This window comes from Macaca mulatta, chromosome 16, assembly GCF_049350105.2.
Source record: "Macaca mulatta isolate MMU2019108-1 chromosome 16, T2T-MMU8v2.0, whole genome shotgun sequence".
Classification (NCBI taxonomy): Eukaryota; Metazoa; Chordata; class Mammalia; order Primates; family Cercopithecidae; genus Macaca; species Macaca mulatta.
In genome coordinates this window covers 66,471,467-66,493,215 of record NC_133421.1, presented here as the reverse complement: position 1 = coordinate 66,493,215, position 21,749 = coordinate 66,471,467, and the positions used below count along the sequence as shown (strand labels likewise).

Genomic DNA, 21,749 nt, shown 5'->3' with positions numbered 1-21,749 from the left:
GGAGATCTTCTTTCCTTTATCTGGACATGGTCTCCCAGCTCTGACTCTGAAATGAATTTTTTTTTTTTTTTTAGACAGAGCTTTGTTTGTCGCCCAGGCTGGAGTGCAGTGGCGCAGTCTTGGCTCACTGCAGCCTCCGCCTCCTGAGATCAAGGGATTCTCCTGCCTCAGCCTCCTAAGTAGCTGGGATTATAGGCATGTGCCACCATGCCCAGCTAATTTTTGTATTTTTAGTAGCAGCAGAGTTTCACCATGTTGGTCAGGCTGGTCTGGAACTCCTGACCTCAGGTGATCCACCCACCTCAGCCTCCCAAAGTGCTAGGATTACAGGTGTGAGCCACCACACCCGACCTGAAATGACTTTTGAAGGGGAAGCTCTGCCATTTAGAGAGACGAGGAAGGCCTCAGTGCTTTGGGTAGTTATGCAGCCACTTCTGGCATCCAGAAATTATAGAGTCCAAGGAGAGGTCTCACTCTGCCTAGCAGAAAGAGCGATGGCTCCATGTGCGCCAGAAACCCTTCCTTTCTGATGCTGTTCCTCTCCTGCCCTCTTGCCTCTCACAATTAGTGGACTGTTAAACTGTAGAGGGGCCGTAACACTAAGTTTTTAAAAATCATTTTAAAGTTGCAAAGTTATTTTCATACATATTCCTCATAGGTGCCCTGGGAAATACTGGGATTTGTTTCCCCACTTTGTTTTTAATTTTTATTATTACTTTTTTTTTTTTTGAGTAAGATAAGGCAAATATGTGTCCCTGCTTTAGAGGGGATGCAGAAGGAACTTAAGTAGTTTGCCTGAGATCATACATTTAGAAAGTGGTAGAGCTAGGGCTTGGATTTGGGGTCAGATGTGGCCTGATCTTCTAACAGTGGGCCCTTCTTCCGCCTGGTTTGTTTGTTAAATGAATGAACATGCAGGGTGAGCGCGCCGTGGCACAAGGGCAGACTCTTAACCCTTTAGCCCTCCTCATCACTGGCGCTCCTCTGTTTTCGTTTTCTTCACCAACCTCTACCCAACCTCCTGTCTTCTCTCTTGACCCCCTTCTCCTCTGCCTGTGAGGACCAAGACAGTTAGAAGTCCCAAGTCAGTACTCTTCAGGGCCTGAGAGTTTGCTGACATCTACGTGTCATTAATTTTTTGGGGAACCTGAAAGTCTTAATGGCTAGAAAATGAAAGTCAAAGCGAGTGAACTCAGGGGTCCCACTGGGCAGGGTTAAGGGGGAAGCAGCAGAGCGGGCCTCTGGTTAGTCCTCTGTTTCCCCTGTGCTGCTGCCTGCTGCTTACAAGTGGGAAGAATGCAGCTTGCCACCAGGAGCTCCTGTCACTAGAATTTACATGGAAACAGAGCAAGATCACACATTTAAATTCAGCCCCACCAAGCAAGTACTTCTCAGACCTTCTACTTTTTTTTTTTTTTTTGAGGCGGAATCTCGCTCTGTCGCCAGGCTGGAGTGCAGTGGCGCAATCTTGGCTCACTGCAAGCTCCGCCTCCCAGGTTCATGCCGTTCTCCTGCCTCAGCCTCCCCAGTAGCTGGGACTACAGGTGTCCGCCACCATTCTCGGCTAATTTTTTTGTATTTTTAGTAGAGATGGAGTTTCACCATGTTAGCCAGGATGGTCTCGATCTCCTGACCTTGTGATCCGCCCGCCTCGGCCTCCCAAAGTGCTGGGATTACAGGTGTGAGCCACTGCACCCAGCCAGACCTTCTGCTTCTAGCCCTTGCCCAGTAAACAGGCCGTGTGGTCAGGTGGAAGGCACCAGAACTTCAGAGGCAATTGGACCTGAGTTCTAATCCTGATTTCCCCACTTACCAGTTGTGTGACCTTGGGCTTGTTACTTGACCTCACTGAGCCTATGTTTCTTCTGGTAAAATGGCAACGCTAAATACCTTGCAGAATTAGAAACAAAGAAAGGAGCTAGTCGAGTGCTGGCACAGACTAGATCCCCACAAAACAGCAGTTGCCTCTGATTGGTAGGTAAGGGTTTGAAGGTTCTTTTTTTTTTTTTTTTTTTTTTTTGAGACAGTCTCATTCTGTCGCCCAGGCTCACTGCAACCTCTGCCTCCTAGGTTCGAGTGATTCTCCTGCCTCAGCCTCCTGAGTAGCTGGGATTATAGGCACCCGCCATCATGCCTGGCTGATTTTTTTTTGTATTTTTGTAGAGACGGGGTTTGACCACGTCGACTAGGCTGGTCTCAAACTCCTGACCTCAGGTGAGGTGATCTGCCTGCCTCATTGGCCTCCCAAAGTGCTGGGATTAGAAGCATGAGCCACCGTGCCTGGCCAATTTTTTTTTTTTTTTTTTTTGAGACGGAGTTTCACTCTTGTCTCCCAGGCTGGAGTGCAATGGTGCAATCTTGGCTCACTGCAACCTCTACCTCCTGGGCTCCAGCTATTCTCCTGCCTCAGCCTCCTGAGTAGCTGGGATTACAGGCGTGTGCCACCATGCCAGGCTAATTTTGGTATTTTTAGTAGAGACAGGGTTTCTCCATGTTGGCCAGGCTGGTCTTGAATTCCTGACCTCAGGTAATTGTGCCTAGCCCTCAACACTGATTCTGATTCAACATGTGTACCAAATGTATGCTGAGGCAGGACACAGCAACTCATGCCTGTAATCCCAGCAGTTCGGGAGGATCACTTGATCCCAGGAGTTCAAGACCAGCCTGGAGGCCAGGGGTGGTGGATCACGCCTATAATCCTAGCACTTTGGAAGACTGAGGCAGGCAAATCACCTGAAGTCAGGAGTTCGAGACCAACCTGGCCAACATGGTGAAACCCCATTTCTACTAAAAATACCAAAATTAGTCAGGCGTGGTGGCACATGCCTGTAATCCCAGCTACTCAGGAGGCTGAGGCAGGAACCTGGGAGGCACTTGAACATGGGAAGCGGATGTTGCAGTGAGCTGAGACTGCAGCACTGCACTCCAGCCTAGGCAACAGACCAAGACTCTACCTCAAAAAAAAAAGAAAGAAAGAAAGGAAAAAGACCAGCCTGGGCAGCATAATGAGACCCCATCTCTAAAACGAAAACAAAATGTTTGCTGGGATGCCTTGTACGTTGCTTGATGGTTTCACAAATTGTCTCATTTCGTAGACATTGAACAGAATTGATGTGAGTTGTATTCCAATTTTACAGAAGAGAATGCTGTGCCACTTCAGTCTTACTCAGTTATAAGTGTTTTAATATTAAAACAGTCCTGGAACTATTATAGATTGGAATGCAAAGTTTGCATGAATTGAAGCTAACACAGGAAACTTTCATTAATTAATTAATTAATTTATTTATTTATTTTTGAGACAGGACCTCTCTCACCCAGGCTGGAATGCAGTGGTATGATCACGGCTTACTTCGGCCTTGACCTCCTGGTGCCAAGTGATCCTCCCACCTCAGCCTCCTGAGTAGCTGGGACTATAGGCATGTACCACCATGCCCGGCTAGTTTTTGTATTTTTTTTTTTTTTCTTTTTTTTTGAGACGGAGTCTCACGCTGTTGCCCAGGCTGGAGTGCAGTGGCGCGATCTCGGCTCACTGCAAGCTCCGCCTCCTGGGTTCACGCCATTCTCCTGCCTCAGCCTCCTGAGTAGCTGGGACTACAGGCGCCCGCCACCGCGCCCGGCTAATTTTTTGTATTTTTAGTAGAGACGGGGTTTCACTGTGGTCTCGATCTCCTGACCTTGTGATCCGCCCGCCTCGGCCTCCCAAAGTGCTGGGATTACAGGCTTGAGCCACCGCGCCCGGCGTTTTTGTATTTTTAGGAGAGACAGGGTTTTGCCATGTTGCCCAGGCTGGTCTCAGAATTCCTGGGCTCAAGTGATCCTCCTACTTTGGCCTCCCAAAGTGCTGGGATTATACATCAGCCACTGCGCCCAGCCAAAGACAGCATTTTGGTTGTAGCCAGCTGCTTTGGGTTCGACTCCCAGATTCCTGGGAGTTTCCTCTCCCCTGACTTGAGGGAAGGGTACATATGCTGGGGCTGTTTGAGAAGCACTGCTTTAGGTAGAATTTATAAACTGGGATGTGCCAAAATCCAGGTAATCGTGCTTTCAGCAATCTTGGCAGAGGAGAATTGGAATGTTTTTGGAGTCCTCTGCATTAATAGCTTGGTATTGTAAGAGATTAGTTTTCCAAGTAAATAGCCCCATCCTCTATAAGAACAGTAATACAAATAAAAGCTAAACTTTTATTTTTGCCATGTGCCAGGCACTCTTCTGAGCCCTAAGTATGTATTGACTCCTCTAATCCTCCGACAACCCCAGGAGGTAGGTTCCGTGTTTAATCCCCATGTTAGAGCTGGGGGCTATATAGTAATGGCAGAGAAAGGGTGTGCTCTTATCACTATTCAATACAGCTTCTCCTTGACCCATCTCCGGGCTAAATGCCTACTGTTCACTTTGCCTAGAAGGCGCTTCTCTACCTCACGTGCCTGGAAACTGTGTCTCCCTACTTTTCTCTGGAAGCTCAGTTTGAATGCCACTTCCTCTGTGAAGCCTTGTCTTGCCCCAAATGGACTGAGGGCTTGTCTCCTACATGAGCTGTCTTCTCAACTGCTATCTCATTGTTCCTTATCTGCCTCATTCTCTGGTGGGTGAGCCCTTTAGGGGCACAGATCGGGTCCTGTTTGAGTATTTAGGACCTGGCATGGCATTCAGCATAGTAGGCCCCCTACTGAATTTGTTAAAGGAGAGGGCAGACATTCAAACCTGTCCTTAAAGCAAACACCAAACACCTGCCTACCTCTTTTTTCTTTTTTTTTTTTGAGATGGAGTCTTGCCCTCTCACCCAGGCTGGAGTGGTGCAATGGTACAAATCTTGCTCACTGTAACCTCCGCCTCCCAGATTCAAGTGATTCTCCTGCTTCAGCCTCCCTAGTAGCTGGGATTACAGGTGTGCACCACCATGCCTGTCTAGTTTTGTATTTTTAGTAGAGACGGGTTTCACCATGTTGGTCAGGCTGATCTCAAACTCCTGACCTCATGGTCTGCCCGCTTTGGCCTCCCAAAGTGCTGGGATTATAGGCATGAGCCACTGTGCCCAGCCTCGCCCACTTCTTTTTTTTTTGAGACAGAGTTTTGCTCTTGTTGCCCATGCTGGAGTGCAATGGCGCAATCTCAGCTCACTGCAACCTCCGCCTCCCAAGTTAAAGAAATTCTCCTGCCTCAGCCTCCCAAGTAGCTGGGATTACAGGCATGTGACACCACAGCTGGCTAATTTTTTGTATTTTTAGTAGAGATGGGGTTGCTCCATGTTGGTCAGGCTGATCTCAAACTCCTGACCTCAGGTGATCCACCCGCTTCGGCCTCCCAAAGTGCTGGGATTACAGACGTGAGCCACCGTGCCCGTCCCTCACTGACTTCTTTTAACACACACTTCCCTTCCTTTCTTCACACACTTTGGATCTCATGAACCTAGGATTCAAACTTAACATCCATCTGATCCCAAAGCTTAAGCCATATCTTTGGTCCATCTCCCAGAACGTTGCTCATAGACAAATGGGAGAGCAAACAGGTCAGTAGAATCAATGTTACAGTAGAGACGATGGGAAGCAGGTCACAAACTCGATTTCCAGAAGTTAAGACTCTCCAAATCTCCATTTCTGGTGAAGGGTTTAATGGGACAATGAGGGCGCGGCCTGACGAGCCACAGTCCTGCTGACTGGCTTCTGCTGTGTGTGTATCTGATGGCAGGACAAAACGACTGTGCTTCTACAGTTGTGTGTGGTGAGGCAGCCCCGACCCCAGACCAGTACTTAGCAAGGATCAGTGGAAGCGAATTTCACTCTGCCTGTAGATGCTATTCTGCATGTCTGCACAAGGCTCGTTCCTGAATGAAGGTGGCTTAAGAAAGTGGTGGCAGCAGCTGTTCAGACCAGTGCTATGAGCAGCCCTCACATGTGTATTCCACAGATGGGGTCTTTAACATTCCCTGGTTCTGTGCCTGCAGTACTTGGATATCCTCTGCTCGCCTTGAGGGTGGCCTTTTTTTTTTTTTTTTTTTGCTTTTGAGATGGAGTCTCGCTCTGTTGCCAGGCTGGAGTGTGGTGACGCCATCTTGGCTCACTGCAACCTCCGCCTCCTGGGTTCAAGTGATTCTCCTGCCTCAGCCTCCCGAGTAGCTGGGACTACAGGTATGCGCCACCATACCCAGCTAATGTTTATATTTTTAGTAGAGACAGGGTTTCACCATGTTGGCCAGGATGGTCTTGATCTCTTGACCTGTGGTCCGCCTGCCTTGGCCTCCCAAAGTGCTGGGATTACAGGCGTGAGCCACTGTGCCCGGCCGATTTTTTATTTTTTTGTAGAGATGGGGTCTCTCTATGTTGCCGAGGCTTAATAAACTTAGTCTTTCTGAATAGTTTTAGAAAAGTTATGAAGATAGTACAGGGAGTTTTCTCAATCCCCCACACCTAGTTTTCCCTGTTATTAACATCTTATGTTAGTACATAGTTTACATTAAAGTCCATCCTTTATTCAGATTTCCTTAGATTTTTACCTGATGTCCTTTTCTGTTCCAGGATCCCATGTTGCCTGTATTCATTGTCTCCTTAGGCTCCTCTTGGCTGTGCTGGTTTCTCAGACTTTTCTTGTTTTTGATGACCTTGACAGTTTTGAGGAGTGCTGGGCAAGCATCTAAAGAGATCTCCGCCAGGCACGGTGACTCACGCCTATAATCTCAGCACTGTGGGAGGCTGAGGTGGGTGGATCATTTGAAGTCAGGAGTTCGAGACCAGCCTGGCCAACATGGTGAAGCCTCATCTCTATTAAAAATACAAAAATTAGCCAGGCGTGGTGGCGCGCACCTGTAGTCTCAGCTACTCAGGAGGCTGAGGCACAAGAATCGCTTGAACCAGGAGGTGGAGGTTGCAGTGAGCCAAGATCGTGCCACTGTACTCCAGCTTGGGCTGGAGACAGAACGAGACTCTGTCTCAAGAAAAATAATAAAAAATAAAAGAGAATCTCTTCTCATCTGGGATTTGTCTAGTATTTTTCTCTTTTTGACAGAGTCTTGCTCCGTCACCCAGGCTGGAGTACAATGGTGCAATCTCGGCTCAAGCCATTCTCCCACCTCAGCCTCCCAAGTAGCTGGGACTACAGAAATGCACCACCACGCCTGGCTAATTTTTGTAGAGACAGGGTTTCACCATGATGTCCAGGCTGGTCTCAGACTCCTGAGCTCGAGCGATCTCACCTCGGCTTCCCAAAGTGGTGGGATTACATGCCTGAGCTACCGCGCCTGGCTGTGTCCAGTGTTTTTCTCATAATTAGACTGTGCCGAGTTTTGGGAAGGAGGACCAGTGAGGTAAAGTGCTATTTTCATCACGTCGTGCCAAGGGTACCTACAATCCACAAGCCTTTCCATGACCGATGTCAACCATGGTCACTTGACTGAGGTGATGTGCATGAGGCTTCTCTGTAAAGTTCTCCCCGTCCCCTTTCCATGCTGCAGTCTTTGGAAGAAAGTCACTATGTGTAGCCCACACCTAAGGAACAGGGACTTGGGTTCATGTTCCCCTTGTTGAGGGTGGAGTAGCTACATGAGTTACTAAATTCATTTTTCTTTTTTCTTTTTTTTTTTTTTTTGAGATGGAGTCTCACTCTATCACTCAGGCTGGAGTGCAGTGGTGCGATCTTGGCTCACTGCAAGTTCCACCTCCTGGGTTCACACCGTTCTCCTGCCTCAGCCTCCCAAGTAGCTGGGTCTACAGTTGCACACCACCACACCTGGCTAATTTTTTTGTATTTTTGTAGTAGAGACAGGGTTTCACCATGTTAGCCAGGATGGTCTTGAGCTCCTGACCTCATGATCCACCCGTCTCGGCCTCCCAAAGTGCTGGGATGACAGGCGTGAGCCACCGCGCCCAGCTGAATTATTAAATTCTTCTATACAAGAGACTTGTCTATTTTCCCGCATTTATTTCTATTTATTTATTTATTATTTGGAGATAGAGTTTTGCTCTTGTCGCCCAGGCTGGAGTGCAATGGCGTGATCTTGGCTAACTGCAACTTCCACCTCCTGGGTTCAAGCGATTCTCCTGCCTCCGCCTCCCGAGTAGCTGGAATTACAGGCACATGCCACCACGCCCGGCTAATTTTTGAATTATTAGTAGAGATGAGGTTTCACCCTGTTGGCCAGGGTGGTCTCAACCTCCAGGCCTCAGGTGATCCACCTGCCTTGGCCTCCCAAAGTGCTGGGATTACAGGCGTGAGCCACCATGCCCAGCCTATTCTCCCCCATTTATTTGTTCAATTATTTAATATTCGTATGGACTCCAGGATATTTATTTTACACTTCGGTTTCTTTTTGTTTTTTTCTTTTTTTTTTTTGAGATGGAGTCTTACTATTGGCAGGCTGGAGTGCAGTGGCACAATCTCGGCTCACTGCAACCTCTGCCTCCTGGATTCAAGCAATTCTGCCTCAGCCTCCTGAGTAGCTGGGACTACAGGTGCGTGCCACCGTGCCTGACTAAATTTTGTATTTTCAGTAGAGACGGGGTTTCACCATGTTGGCCAGGATGGTCTCGATCTCTTGATCTCGTGATCCACCTGCCTTGACCTTCCAAAGTGCTGGGATTACAGGGGTGAGCCACTGCGCCCGGCCTACACTTTGGTTTATAATCCAGTGATAAGGCCAGGCGCAGTGGCTCATGCTCATATTCCCAGCGCTTGGGGAGGCCAAGATGGGCCGATCACCTGAGACCTAGAATTTGAGACCAGCCTAGTCAACATGGTGATACCCAATCTCTACTAAAAATACAAAAATTAGCCAGGTATGATGGTGCATGCTTGTAATCCTAGCTACTCAGGAGGCTGAGGCAAGAGAATCGTTTGAATCAGGGAGGTGAAGGTTGCAGTGAGTGGAGATCTACCACTGCACCCCAGTCTGGGTAACAGAGTGAGACTTTGTCTCAAAAATAAATAAATAAATAAATAATCCAATGTTAGTTTTAGTGCCCAAAATGTTTCAGCTTTGCCCATTGGTTGCTCTTTTAGCCTCCTTTGACCTACCCAGTCATTGTGAGGATTTTTGTTTTTGTTTTTTGATTACTTCTTTACTTTTTGGCACTGCCAGATTTTGGGAGACAGACTCACTGTGTCCCCCAGACTGGAGTGCAGTGGCACAATCTCGGCTCACTGCAGCCTCTGCCTCCCAGATTCATGCAATTCTTGTGCCTCAACCTCCTGAGTAGCTAGGATTACAGGTGCACACTACCACACCTGGCTACTTTTTGTATTTTTAGTAGAGACGAGGTTTCACCATGTTGGCCAGGCTGGTCTCGAACTCCTGACCTCAAGTGATCCACTTGCCTCGGCCATTACAGGCATGAGCCACTGCGCCGGGCCCCAGGCTTACTTTGTGTATTTCGTGCCAGAGTCGTAGATTGAGCTGGCTCTCCAAGACCACTGCCTTTTTAGCAAATGTTTTCTCTCAGGTATAATAGAGTGATGTGGATGCCTTGAGCTATTTCTTCTCTTGATGGTTAGTCATAGTTACTGAAGACTCTGGAGTTGGGAAACGTAGAGGTGGACCTGGGAAATCTACCCTGTGAAAATCAACTGTAGTCCTGGGAGTTAATCCCCATAGCTGGCTGTTGTCCTTCTACTCACCCATTCATACTTCTCTTACCCCTGCCTGATGCTATGACTGATCCAAAAAATGGTCAGATTTGGTCTTTCCTTTGGAATTTACTATGGAGTTGGGAAGATGAGGTATGTGTATATAATCATTCTCTATTTCAAATGCTAAGTTCTCCAGCCAAACCCTCCTGGACTCTGGGTCTGGTAAGAGATTCCACATGGTCCAGGCCAGTCATTGTCTTTCGCTGCCCTCCCAAAATGGACTGCCCCCTTGGGAGGGTTTGTGGCTATTGGCTGGCTCAGGGTAGGCTGTCACTTTGTGCCGTGATCCTGAATCATTGAATAGCTGAAATCCTTCCGTTGTACTGTCATCTCTCTGAAAATGTGTAACTTGAGCCCTGCTGGAAACACTAACTTGGAATCTTAACAGGAGTTGGTTTACAAGCCTCTTGCCTTCAGGCCGGGCGCGGTGGCTCAAGCCTGTAATCCCAGCACTTTGGGAGGCCGAGACGGGCGGATCACGAGGTCAGGAGATCGAGACCATCCTGGCTAACACGGTGAAACCCCGTCTCTACTAAAAATACAAAAAAACTAGCCGGGCAAGGTGGCGGGCGCCTGTAGTCCCAGCTACTCGGGAGGCTGAGGCAGGAGAATGGCGTGAACCCGGGAGGTGGAGCTTGCAGTGAGCTGAGATCCGGCCACTGCACTCCAGCCTGGGTGACAGAGCGAGACTCCGTCTCAAAAAAAAAAAAAAAAAAAAAGCCTCTTGCCTTCTATTCATAACTCCATGTGTGTCCCCTTCAGGTGGCTGTTAGAGGCATCCCAGGCATGGAGGAGGGTGTGGGTGGCCTCCCTAACCCTGGCTGCTCTCCTAGACATCAAATTGCTCTCTGAGCTGCTCAGACAGCATGGTGATTAATGACGCCAGTTTCCAAACCTCTAGTGTTTGCAGCCTGGTTTTTAAAAGGAACTCTGCTTTCTTTGTCAGCTGCTCTATTCCTGTCCCCTCCCCCTCTCCACAACTGAACTGCTTCTTCCCTTTCCTGAAAGAGGCTTTGAGATGGAAGGAAGGGCATTTGGGCTTTAAGATGCTTTGTGCGCTGGGCGTGGTGGCTCATGCCTGTAATCCCAGTACTTTGGGAGGCCAAGGCGGGGGGATTGCTTGAGCACAGGAGTTTGAGATCAGCCTGGGCAACATGATGAAACCCCATCTCTACCAAAAGAAACCCAAGATGCTTTGTGTTATAGGACTTTTTTTATTTTTATTTTTTTAAAGAGGTTATGGTTTGCCTGGTTGGGGCCTTCACCCCTTGCAGATTTATTGGATAGTGATGGTTTCTCCCCTCCATTTTTGTGGTTTTGGGAGCGAGTCTCCAGAGGATGCAAGATTGGGGTTGTTGACAGGACACTGAGTATCTTCCAGGAAACTGGGGAAAGATGTCCTCTTCAGCATTCTCTGCAAATGAGAGGTGCTGAAGAATGGAGTCCCGGGAAACTGGAGGTAAGAGGAAAGAGTGAATGTTGTCTGAAAGATGAAGTGAGGAGTGCGCCTCCTTCACAGGGAAGTGAAGGAGCAGGGGCTTCCCTGCTGCAGAACATGTACTGAATGCTTCCCCAGGCCAGGCCCTTTGCTAAGAGTCTCACATGCATCATCTTCCTGGCAGCCCTGGAGACAGGTGGTACTGGTCTCTCCATTTTACATGTGAGGAAATGGGTTCAGTGACAACACCAGGCCACCCTAAGTGGTGCCTCTAGAACTTGAACTGAAGTTTGTCTGACTCCAGCACTTGTGCTCTTAAGCCCTGTACATTAGGGATGGAGGAAGTCCTCCCTGGGGAAGTGAGGCAGCTCCTCAGCTGCTCTGTGGCTCTGTTAGGAGACCTGAGCCGTCTGGCAGATGAATGCGGATTTAAGCCCTCAACTTCCCTAGTTCACTTGCCAAGTGTAAGCAGGCTGTACCTCTCACATGCGCAGTTCACCGTATCTGTGCTCACCTACTATGTGTCAGGTTTGCTGTTATGTGCTGTTAACACAAAGGAAACCCAGTGTCCAGCCTTTGAGAATTTTGTAATGTGGTCATTTTCTTTTTTTTTTTCTCTGTCGCCCAGGCTGGAGTGCAGTGGCGCCATCTCAACTCACTGCAAGCTCCGCCTCCCGGGTTCAGGCCATTCTCTTGCCTCAGCCTCCCAAGTAGCTGGGACTACAGGCGCCCGCCACCGCGCCTGGCTAATTTTTTGTATTTTTAGTAGAGACGGAGTTTCACCATGTTAGCCAGGATGGTCTCGATCTCCTGACCTCGTGATCCGCCTGCCTCGGCCTCCCAAAGTGCTGGGATTACAGGCGTGAGCCGCCACGCCCGGCCGGAATGTGGTCATTTTCATCTGCAACAGTGCCTTTAATTTCTCTTGCTTTCTCACTCACAACCCTCAGTCCCCCAAGTTCTTCAGCCCCTTGCCACCTACACTAGTCTTACGAACATTTGGGGCCATGGGAGCAGAAGTGTGAGTCACTCATTGAATCTTGTTTAGACCTATTCATTGCTTGATTTCTTCACTGAGCACCACTCTACAGTTTGTTCAGCAAAAATTAAGAAAGATGCCAGACACAGTGGCTCATGCCTGTAATCGCAGCACTTTGGGAGGCTGAAGCAGGTGGATCACTTGAGCCCAGGAGTCTGAGACCAGCCTAGGCAACATGGCAAAACCCCATCTCTACAAAACATAGAAAAATTAGCTGGGCATGGTGGCATGCGCCTGTAGTCCTAGCTACTCAGGAGGCTGAGGTAGGAGGATTGCTTGAGCCCAGGAAGTCAAGGTAGCGGTAAGCTATGATTACGTCATTGCACTCTAGCCTGGGCAGCAGAGCAAGACCCTGTCTCAAAAATGTATGTAGAAAAAGAGCTGGGTGCGGTGGCTCATGCCTGTAATCCCAGCACTTTGGGAGGCTGAGGCAGGTGGATCACCTGAGGTTAGGAGTTCGAGATCAGCCCGGCCAACATGGTGAAAGCTCATCTCTACTAAAAATACAGAATTACAAGCCGGGCATGGTGGTGCACGCCTAGAATCACAGCTACTCAGGAGGCTGAAGCACGAGAATCGCTTGAACCCGGGAAGTGGAGGTTGTAGTGAGCCCAGATCGTGCCACTGCACTCTAGCCTGGGCGACAGAGCAAGACTCCATCTCAAAAAAAAGAAAATATATATATGTGTGTGTGTGTGTGTGTGTGTGTGTGTGTGTATGTATGCATATACATATGTATATGTGTGTGTGTGTATATATATGTATAGTCTAAAATATTGTTCTTTGGTGCCCAGGCTTCTGAGAATAGCCATCGTCCCTCAGGTCTCCCACCGAGAACTTTGACTTTTTTCTTGTTGGTTGCACAGCCTCTGACCATGGTGGGTGTGGTGTCTGAACACGAGGCATTTGGCTTGCTGGTTCTCTTTTCCCCTACTTTCCTCTCAAACATGACCTCTGCTTTCTGTTTAGGAGCTGAAGGCAAAACAAAGGGGCAGTGATTTAAACTGACTTTCTTTTATTTTCTGTTATTGGTAAGGATGGGAAGGGTTTTGGAGAGGTGTCCACTGGTGTGAATGGCTGGATGAACAGGTGCTGCTTCTGATCCTGACTTTCAACAGAGGTTTTTGGAGTCTTTCTGGGCCTAGGGCAGCAGCGGAAGTGGCAGCTGTCCTGGCTGGTGCTTCTGACCCCTGCAGAGCCCCTTTGGAGACGGGGGGAAGACGGGCCCTGCATTGATTAGATTCCAGTGAAAAATATCCTAGCTAAATAGTAACTGCCTGAGCAAATGAAATACAGGATAGTTGTGAGGACTGTGGATCAACAGGAATTCTACATCTATCTATCCTGACTGGCTTCCATTTGACTCATGCCCCATTCCAGGACTGCGGCAGGGTAGGCTGGGGCCAGAAGAACCTTTGCCTTGTATGGCACTCTTCCTAGCATCCCGCCTGGCATTGGCAGGTAAAGAACTGACTGGTGGCCTGTGAGCCACCATACAGCCACGTTGTCATCCCCATCAAGCCCTGTGGCTGGGACATGTGTGTGGATCTGGGCTGCAGAAAGATTCCAAGTTGAGCTTTTGCTTGAGACTTGAGAGAGCAGCCTTAGACAGGGGTAGAGAATCTGGCACAGCCCGGATCACAAGGTCAGGAAATCGAGACCATCCTGGCTAACATGGTGAAACCCCGTCTCTACTAAAAAATTAGCCGAATGTGGTGGAACGTGTATGTAGTCCTAGCTCCTCGGGAGGCTAGGAGAATTCAGGAGAATTGCCTGAACCTGGGAGCCAGAGGTTGCAGTGAGCTGAGATCGCGCCACTGCACTCCAGCCTGGGCGACAGAGCGAGACTCCGTCTCAAAAAAAAAAAAAAAAGAATCTGCCACAACCTTGCTGACTGAGGTGTGCTGTTAGAGACTGGGCCCTCTGAGGGAGAACAGTCTCTCAGGAATGTCAGCATTAGGGTCTGTCCCCCCGGTGCCTTTTGGAATCGGTAGGCTGGCCGGTAGGCTGGCCCGCAGCCTTGCCTGGTGCAACTGCAGGCAGTGCCCTGTCTGTGGGCCTTCCTTGCTACCTGTCTCCTCTGTTGGCCAGCAGAGCCAACGACTGAGAGTCGTTGAGCCGCCCATGAAGCCTGGGGCCCTTCTGTGGACAGCACTGGCCGACCACACTGACCAAGCTGCGCCAGCAGATCCATGGAGATGTCCTCCCACCCCAATAGTCTTCCTCCCTGTGAGTGCAGAAAGAGGGAGTGGCTGCTGGAGGTTTCCATCCAGCCCTGACTGCTCCTCTCTGAGCCTGTCCAGAGAACCCATCTGTCATTGAGAGCTGGGAAGACAGCCAGGGATCAGGGAAGGATTTCATGGTGTTCTGCTGGGGTAGAGTTCTGGAAAGCTAAGGGTCTGTCCCTCAGGGGTGTCTTCCACCTGACTGAGCTTGGCATCTGTCCCGAGTGATACAACAAGACTTCCCACACAAGGGAAAGGGCTGCAGGAGCCAGCTGTGCTCTGTCCTGGCTGACTTCGGCAAAGTTCCAGGCGCAGCCTGCACAGTGTTTATTAAAGATGACTTGGTAATGTGTATCCAGGCTTGAAGCCTCTTGATGCCTCTGCACACTGGCCCCTTTCGCAGGTATTGGTGGAGTTGGTGGTTGCACTTGGGGCTCTGGTGGACCCCATCAGGGCCTGATTGTGGTGTGGAAGTCTAGGCACTAAGCCCCAGAAATCTTATTGAAAAAAGAATGAAATGAAACCAATCCCAGTTAAGGAAGGTGGGGGTGCTTTCCCCGTGGTAGGGGACCCAGCTCACCTTGAGTGCCCCTCTGGGATGATTTACTTCCCTTTCCCCTGGAAAAAGGGTCATCTTCCTGTAGCTGTTTAAAGGCAGCACCTCCCTCCCTACTGCTGCCTCCCCCAAGTCCCCTAGGTTTAAGAGCTGGACCTCCTGAAGGTGGGAGGTGGAGCCCACCCTGTTCAAACACCCCCCATCAGAATTCGGCGAGATCTCACCTTGGTCTCTTAAGCTTCTGGCTTCCAGGGCCGGGGCCAAGCTTCCCCCGTTAGACTCTTAGGTAAGACACAGGCCCTGTGTGAAGCAGTTCCATAGTCCTGGTCATACAGAGGACGCCCCTCTCTTTGATTCCTTCCTGTAACCCCTAAACCCCCCTTTCCTCTGCAGATACACTCTGGACTGATTGGTGAGTGCAGAATATCATACTGTTATAACCTCTTTCTCCCCATCGAAAAGACATAAATATCAGTTTCTCTTTATTATCATGACGCTTTAAACCACTCGAAAATCCTTTAGCCCACAGTTAAGCCCAAACACTAAGTATATCCTTAATACAGATGCAGGAATCTTATTTTTTTTATGAGGAATCCCATTGTCTTACACCTTATTTGTGTTTAACATTTGGGTATCTTTGTTCTCCTTTGGTCTTTTCCAATTCAGGTATCATCTTCTTGATTTTTTTTTTTTTTTTTTTTTTTCCTGAGACGGAGTTTTACTCTTGCCCCCAAGGCTGAAGTGTGATGGTGTGATCTCAGCTCACTGCAACCTCTGCCTCCCGGATTCAAGCAATTCTCCTGACTCAGCCTCCCGAGTAGCTGAGATTATAGGCACACGCCACCACACCCAGCTTATTTTTGTATTTTTAGTAGAGATGAAGTTTCACCATGTTGGCCAGGCTGGTCTTGAACTCCCAACCTCAGGTGATCCACCTGCCTCGGCCTCCCAAAGTGCTGGGATTACGGGCGGGAGTCACCACGCCTGGCCTGTCTTGTCTTTTTCTTTTGAGACAGAGTTTTACTCTTGTCCCCCAGGCTGGAGTGCAGTGGCATGATCTCGGCTCACTGCAACCTCCGCCTCCCAGGTTCAAGCGATTCTCTTGCCTCAGCCTCCCGAGTAGCTGGGATTACAGGTATGCGCCACCACGCCCAGCTAATTTTTGTATTTTTAGTAGAGATGGGGTTTCACCATGTTGGCCAGGATGGTCTCGATCTCTTGACCTGGTTATCCGCCCGCCTCGGCCTCCCAAAGTGCTGTGATTATAGGCGTGAGCCACTGCGTCCGGCCCTTGATTGTCTTTAATATTATTTTCTTCATACTAAAGAGGCAGAAAATATTTTATATACAGAGGAGCTAGATTGCATTCGTATCGTTTCCAAGCTTTAATTTTTCGTGATTATATGCAAAATTCTATAGCAGCAGCATTTTTTTACCTTTTTATTGACATGTGACTTATATATAATAGTTTACAAATTGTAAATATACCTCAATGGGTTTTTACATTGTACACACTCAGGTATTTACCTCTCAAATCAAGATATAAAACTCTTCCGTCCAGCAGTGTGCTTTTTTTTTTCTTTCTTTTTTTTTGAGATGGAGTCTTGCGCTGTTGTCCAGGCTGGAGTGTGATGGTGCAGTAGCTCACCACAACCTCTGCCTCCCGGGTTCAAGTGATTCTCCTGCCTCAGCCTCCCAAGTAGCTGGGATTACAGGTGCCAGCCACCACGCCCGGCTAATTTTTGTATTTTTAGTAGAGTTGGGGTTTCACCAGGTTGGACAGTCTGCTCTCCAACTCCTGACCACAGGTGATCCACCCACCTCAGCCTCCCAGAGTGCTGGAATTACAGGCGTGAGCCACCACGTCCGGTGGCAGTGTGCTTTTTTTAGTGTGATAGAAACTCATTTTCCCTAACTAAAAGCTACATGTTTTTAAAGCATGCATAGGTCGCAGTCCCTGTTATTTTTAGTAACAGGGGTTAAGATAATGACATTGTTCATATTCTGGGGTTTTTCTTTCTATCTCTAATAGGAGAGCCTTGCTTGAGTTATGAGTCTTGGGCAGCCTTGGGTTCTGCCACCAACTGGCTGTGTGACACCAGGCAGGTCACTTCCCCTCACCTTCATTTTTTTTCTCTAATTGTCAACAATAGGATGGGGTCTTTAAGGCCCTTTTGGGCTCTGACTGCCAATTCTAGCCTCTAGGGTAATAAACCTGCCACTTGTTGAAAGCTCACCTTCAGCCTGATACTGTGGTGCATTGTTTCACTTGATCTGAACTACCCCATGCCGTTAGTATTAAAGAATGCCAACTTTTAGATAAGGAACTGAAGCTGATAATGATCACTTGTGTGACTTGGCCAATGTCACACGGCTAATAAACGGTGGAGCTGAGCTTGAACCAAACCCGGCTCAGCCTCCCAAGTCCTAACCTGCTAGCCACGCTGGGGAAGGTGTGTGGGTACCTCGTGTGGCTCGTGGCTGGCGTTGCTTCAGATTCTTCTTTCCTCTGGGTCTGCAACCAGCTAGAAGCCTGGATAGTCCAGCTGTGAGTCTGGCCTCTGTTTCTGTGTGCCGGCAGTGGCTTTCGCCTTTGAGGAAGAGCTGTGTTCTTGAGCCTACAGGTAAATCATCTCCCCAACTAACCGGAGCCTCAAACATTTGCACAACCTTGGCTCCAGTTGGCCTTTAAATCAAATGTCTTCCACTTTAGCCTTTGAACTGAGTTTCCTCTCCTCCTGTGTCCCTTGCTCCCTTTAACAACTCCTTTCTGCTGTCGTTTTGTTTTGTTTTGTTTTGTTTTGTTGCTGGACTCTTGTTTAAATATTCAGGAATGCCTTGTTCCAGGATAAAACGTAGCTGAAGAGTCACTGGTCAGAAGCACCTCCAGGGGACCCTGGGCGGGGTCACTTGTTCTCAGGCCGCCCTGCTAACCTTGAGTGAGCTAGTCTCTACACCCTGCACTCCCTGGTCAACAGTCTGATTGGTTTCCCTAATCAGCTTGCTCTCCAGGCTGTGCCAGGACTCTCAGCTGGAGGAAGTCTCTAAAGCAAACAGGAAGCACAAGAGACACTCATCAGCTTTAATTGCTCACCCTTTTACCAGGAAGGACAAAACATACGAAGTGGCCGACTTCGTGGATTAGAGGAGAGAAAGGTGAAACTTTTGGAGGGAGGCTAGCGGGAGCAATTGCAGCGGCATCTGGTGTCTTGGAGAAGGCTCCAGTTGCTGAGTGAAGCTGAAGACCCCTCCCACATTCATAGTCTTACACGTGCACACTTAGGGGTTGTGCACAGCGCTGATCGGGGGTGCCTTTCTGTCTCTTGGATTTCTCCCTCCTTCCTATATCAACCATAGCTCTCGTGCTTCGATCAACTGCTTAAAATCACTCTGGGAACTTATTTTTAAAATATTGATTTCTGGACTCCACCTCTAGAGATTCTAATTCAGTTGGTCAGGGTATTTCTAAAGGCCCTAGGTGATTCTGGTGAAAAAGAGTTTGACTGGAGGCTGAAGTAGAAGGATTGCTTGAACCTGGGAGGTCAAGGCTGCAGTGAACCGTGATTGCACTACTGCTCTAGCCTGGGCAACAGTGAGACTATCTCAAACAACAGCAAAAAACAAACAAACAAAAAAATTACAGGTGGCTCACACCTGTAATCCCAGCACTTTTGGAGGTTGAGGCATGCGGATCACTTGAGGCCAGGAGTTTGATACCAGCCTGGCCAACGTGGTGAAATCCCGCCTCTACAAAAAGTACACAAAAATTTAGCCGGGTGTCATGGCATATGCCTATAGTTCCAGCTACTCCTAGAAGCTGAGGCATTAGAATCACTTGAGCCTGGGTGGCAGAGGTTGCAGTGAGCAGAGATCGCCAGTCTGGGTGACAGAGCTAGATTCTACTCAAAAAAATAAAATAAAATAGAAAAAATTTGAGACCCACTGACCTGTAGTGTCCAGAGCTGAGGGAACCCCAGAGCAGGGAAGAACAGTGCCCCATTTTTCTTTCTCTTTCTCTCCCACCCTTGGCCCAGAAGTGCCTGTGCATGGGGCTGGAGTGTTTAGGAGCTTAGATCCCTTCTGCCCTCTCATGTGCATTGTATTAATAGGAGAATAGTGTGACTCCAAGTCCTTATACATTTTCTCCCCTTTGCTGTGGAAGACATGAGGTTGGGACTGGTGCTTGTTCTTAGTGGCCTCTGAACAAGCCAGGGTTTTGATTTGGATGGTGAGTCCACAGCAAGGAGAATCTTTCTCCCTACATCTGAAGCTCCAGCACTGCCATCGTACTTGTGAAAAAAAGTCAACTTTTTTTTTTGAGACAGAGTCTCAGTCTTTTGCCCCAAGCTGGAGTGCAATGGCGTGATCTCGGCTCACTGCAGTTTGTTTCCTGGGTTCAGGCAATTCTTGTGCCTCGGCCTCCCAAGTAGCTGGGATTACAGGCGTGTACCACAAAGTCAGCTAATTAAAAAAAATCAACTTTGGGCCGGGCGCGGTGGCTCAAGCCTGTAATCCCAGCACTTTGGGAGGCCGAGACGGGCGGATCACGAGGCCAGGAGATCGAGACCATCCTGGCTAACACAGTGAAACCCCGTCTCTACTAAAAAAATACAAAAAAAAACTAGCCGGGCGAGGTGGCGGGCGCCTATAGTCCCAGCTACTCGGGAGGCTGAGGCAGGAGAATGACGTAAACCCGGGAGGCGGAGCTTGCAGTGAGCTGAGATCTGGCCACTGTACTCCAGCCCCGGCGACAGAGTGAGACTCCGTCTCAAAAAAAAAAAAAAAATCAACTTTGACTGTAACTTTAGCTCTTACGGAGAATTCGATTTTTGTCTCAAGACTTTGAAAACTGTGTCAGTTTTGGTTATAATTCCATCACCTGACTGCACAAGTGGATAATTTTTGCCAGGGGTTCAAGAGGAAAGATTCTCAGTCAGACGCCCATCCCTGGGAGGTAGGACAGCTCACTGAATGCATTCACCTTACTACCTACCATGTCTTCAGTTTCTCAGGCTTGAGGGGAGAGGGTATAATGCTTCCTCGGGCTCTCAGTCTGGCCTTCACCTGGCTTAGACACCCTCATACCTCCGTGTGCCTTTCCTAGCAAAATTGGCTTCCTTGGGCTTTGTTGACTGCAAAGGTTGGACACCACTGCTCATGTGATCACCAAGCAGGGCCGGGAAAACTACGAGGCAACAGACCATAAAAAGTGCTGTGTGTGCCTGCTCAGGTATCTCTGGAAGGCAGGATCAGTGACCAGGCAGAACATGTCACCAGCTAGTTTATGCCAGGGAGAGCCTGAGTTCAATGGGATGGCCAGAGTCTGTTCACCAATAGTCTTGGAGAAAGTGTTAGAAATAACCATGTCAGTACTCTTAGCTACTGTTTACTCAACATGATGTGTGTGAGACACCTGGCAAACACTGCCATTAACCCTGGTGTGCCCCATGTTAGTAATGAGAACACTGAGGCTCAGCTCAGGTGGCTTCTACAAAGTGATTCAGAAGTGGCAGGAGATAGTCACACCCGTGGTGCGGAAAGCCATTGTCTGTGCTCACTCTCTCTGTGCCAGATGCTCCAGCCCTGGCTTTGCTTCAGTGGCACCTGCAGATGCTGGGCCCTGCTCCAAACCTTCATGGGAATCTTGAGGGGCTGGCTGCACAGATGACTTCAATGTACAGGCACCGTTGAGAGCCACTGCAGGAGAGTTTTTTGTCTCCCCTTCTGGCTTGTTTTTAAAAATCACATTCTGTCCCTCTAACCCTGTGGTTTGGTAGTGACAAGACTTAGATCTGTTACCTCTATTTTTCTCAACCTGTAGGTGCTGGTTACTCCCCATCCCGGTACCCTCAGCACCAGCTGCTTTGGTTTTTCTGGAATCAGAAACTTGGTTTTCTATTACCATCTCCCAGGTCATTCATACCTCCTCCTCTAGTGCCCCAGCCACAGACTGTTGCTCAGCCAAGACTCTGTGTCACGTGGATTCATGGTAATAACCAACTTGTAATTCCACTGTGGTTTTCCCTCTGTCGCTGTCGTCCTGCCTGGCTCGGGGCGGCTCCTCCCACTGTTGAGGACGCTCAGAAACTGCAAGATTACTGTGACTGTTGCTAAAGCCAGCTAGAGCTAGACCTTCCTGGACCAGCAAAGCTGCTGCCACAAAAAGAGAGTCTCATTCACCTAGCAGCCCTAAACCAAACATAGGGCAGGCACTGCCTCCACTCTTCTTCCACAGCAGGGAGGATGGCATCGTGTCTGTGGTGGGGCTGGGGGTTCTGTCACCTGTAGGCTCGGTGACCATGAGCAGGACATTTAATATATGAATGTTAATTTATCTATCTGAAAAATGGAGGTTGTTGTAAAGCTTGAAGGAGATAATGGTTGTGCAATTGGGAAGTGAGGTGGGAGGTTGCGTGAGGCCAGGAGTTGGAGACCAGCCTGGGCAACAGAGTGAGACTCCGTCTCTGCCAAAAAAAAAAAAAAAAAGAAAATTTTAATTAGCTGGGTGTGGTGGTGTATACCTGTTGGGAGGCTGAGGCAGTAGGATCTTGGAAGCTGCAGTGAGCTGTGGTCACACCACAGGTTGCCTCACAGGTTGCCAGCCTGGGCAGCACAGTGAGACCCTGTTTCTTTAAAAAATAAAAAAATTATTTCCTTCAGTCAGCACTCTTTGAGTTCCTAGTATGCACATAGGCACTGTGAGGAGGGCATCTCTAAGAAGTAGAAAGCGCAGACCTTGTCTCTTCATTGACTGGGGTGAAATGAGAAAGTATCTTAAGGCTGGGCGCGGTGGCTCACGCCTGTAATCCCAGGACTTTGGGAGGCAGAGGCGGGCGGATCACAAGGTCAGGAGATCGAGACCACAGTGGCAACACA

At 48.8% G+C, this 21,749-nt stretch overlaps 1 protein-coding gene and 1 long non-coding RNA gene across 6 annotated transcripts in view; one reads left to right on the top strand and one right to left on the bottom strand.

The window, feature by feature from the left end:
* Window positions 1–21,749, top strand: part of RAB5C (RAB5C, member RAS oncogene family) — a 31,465-nt gene that overhangs the window by 2,491 nt on the left and 7,225 nt on the right. Inside the window, exons 1-2 of one of the 4 annotated variants that reach the window (XM_077968886.1) lie at window positions 17,907–18,029; window positions 20,695–20,862. The gene's annotated coding sequence lies outside the window, so the exon portion shown is untranslated. 4 annotated transcript variants of the gene reach the window in all.
* LOC144335714 (uncharacterized) lies at window positions 5,977–21,365 on the bottom strand. 2 transcript variants are annotated; one of them, XR_013406835.1, is made up of 3 exons: window positions 19,665–21,365; window positions 18,679–19,352; window positions 5,977–6,102 (listed from the first exon to the last, which is right to left on the bottom strand). It is a non-coding gene; the product is annotated as an uncharacterized LOC144335714 (long non-coding RNA). The 2 variants fall into 2 exon arrangements; XR_013406834.1 differs by lacking the exon at window positions 5,977–6,102 and adding an exon at window positions 16,621–17,117 and having other exon boundaries at window positions 18,591–19,352.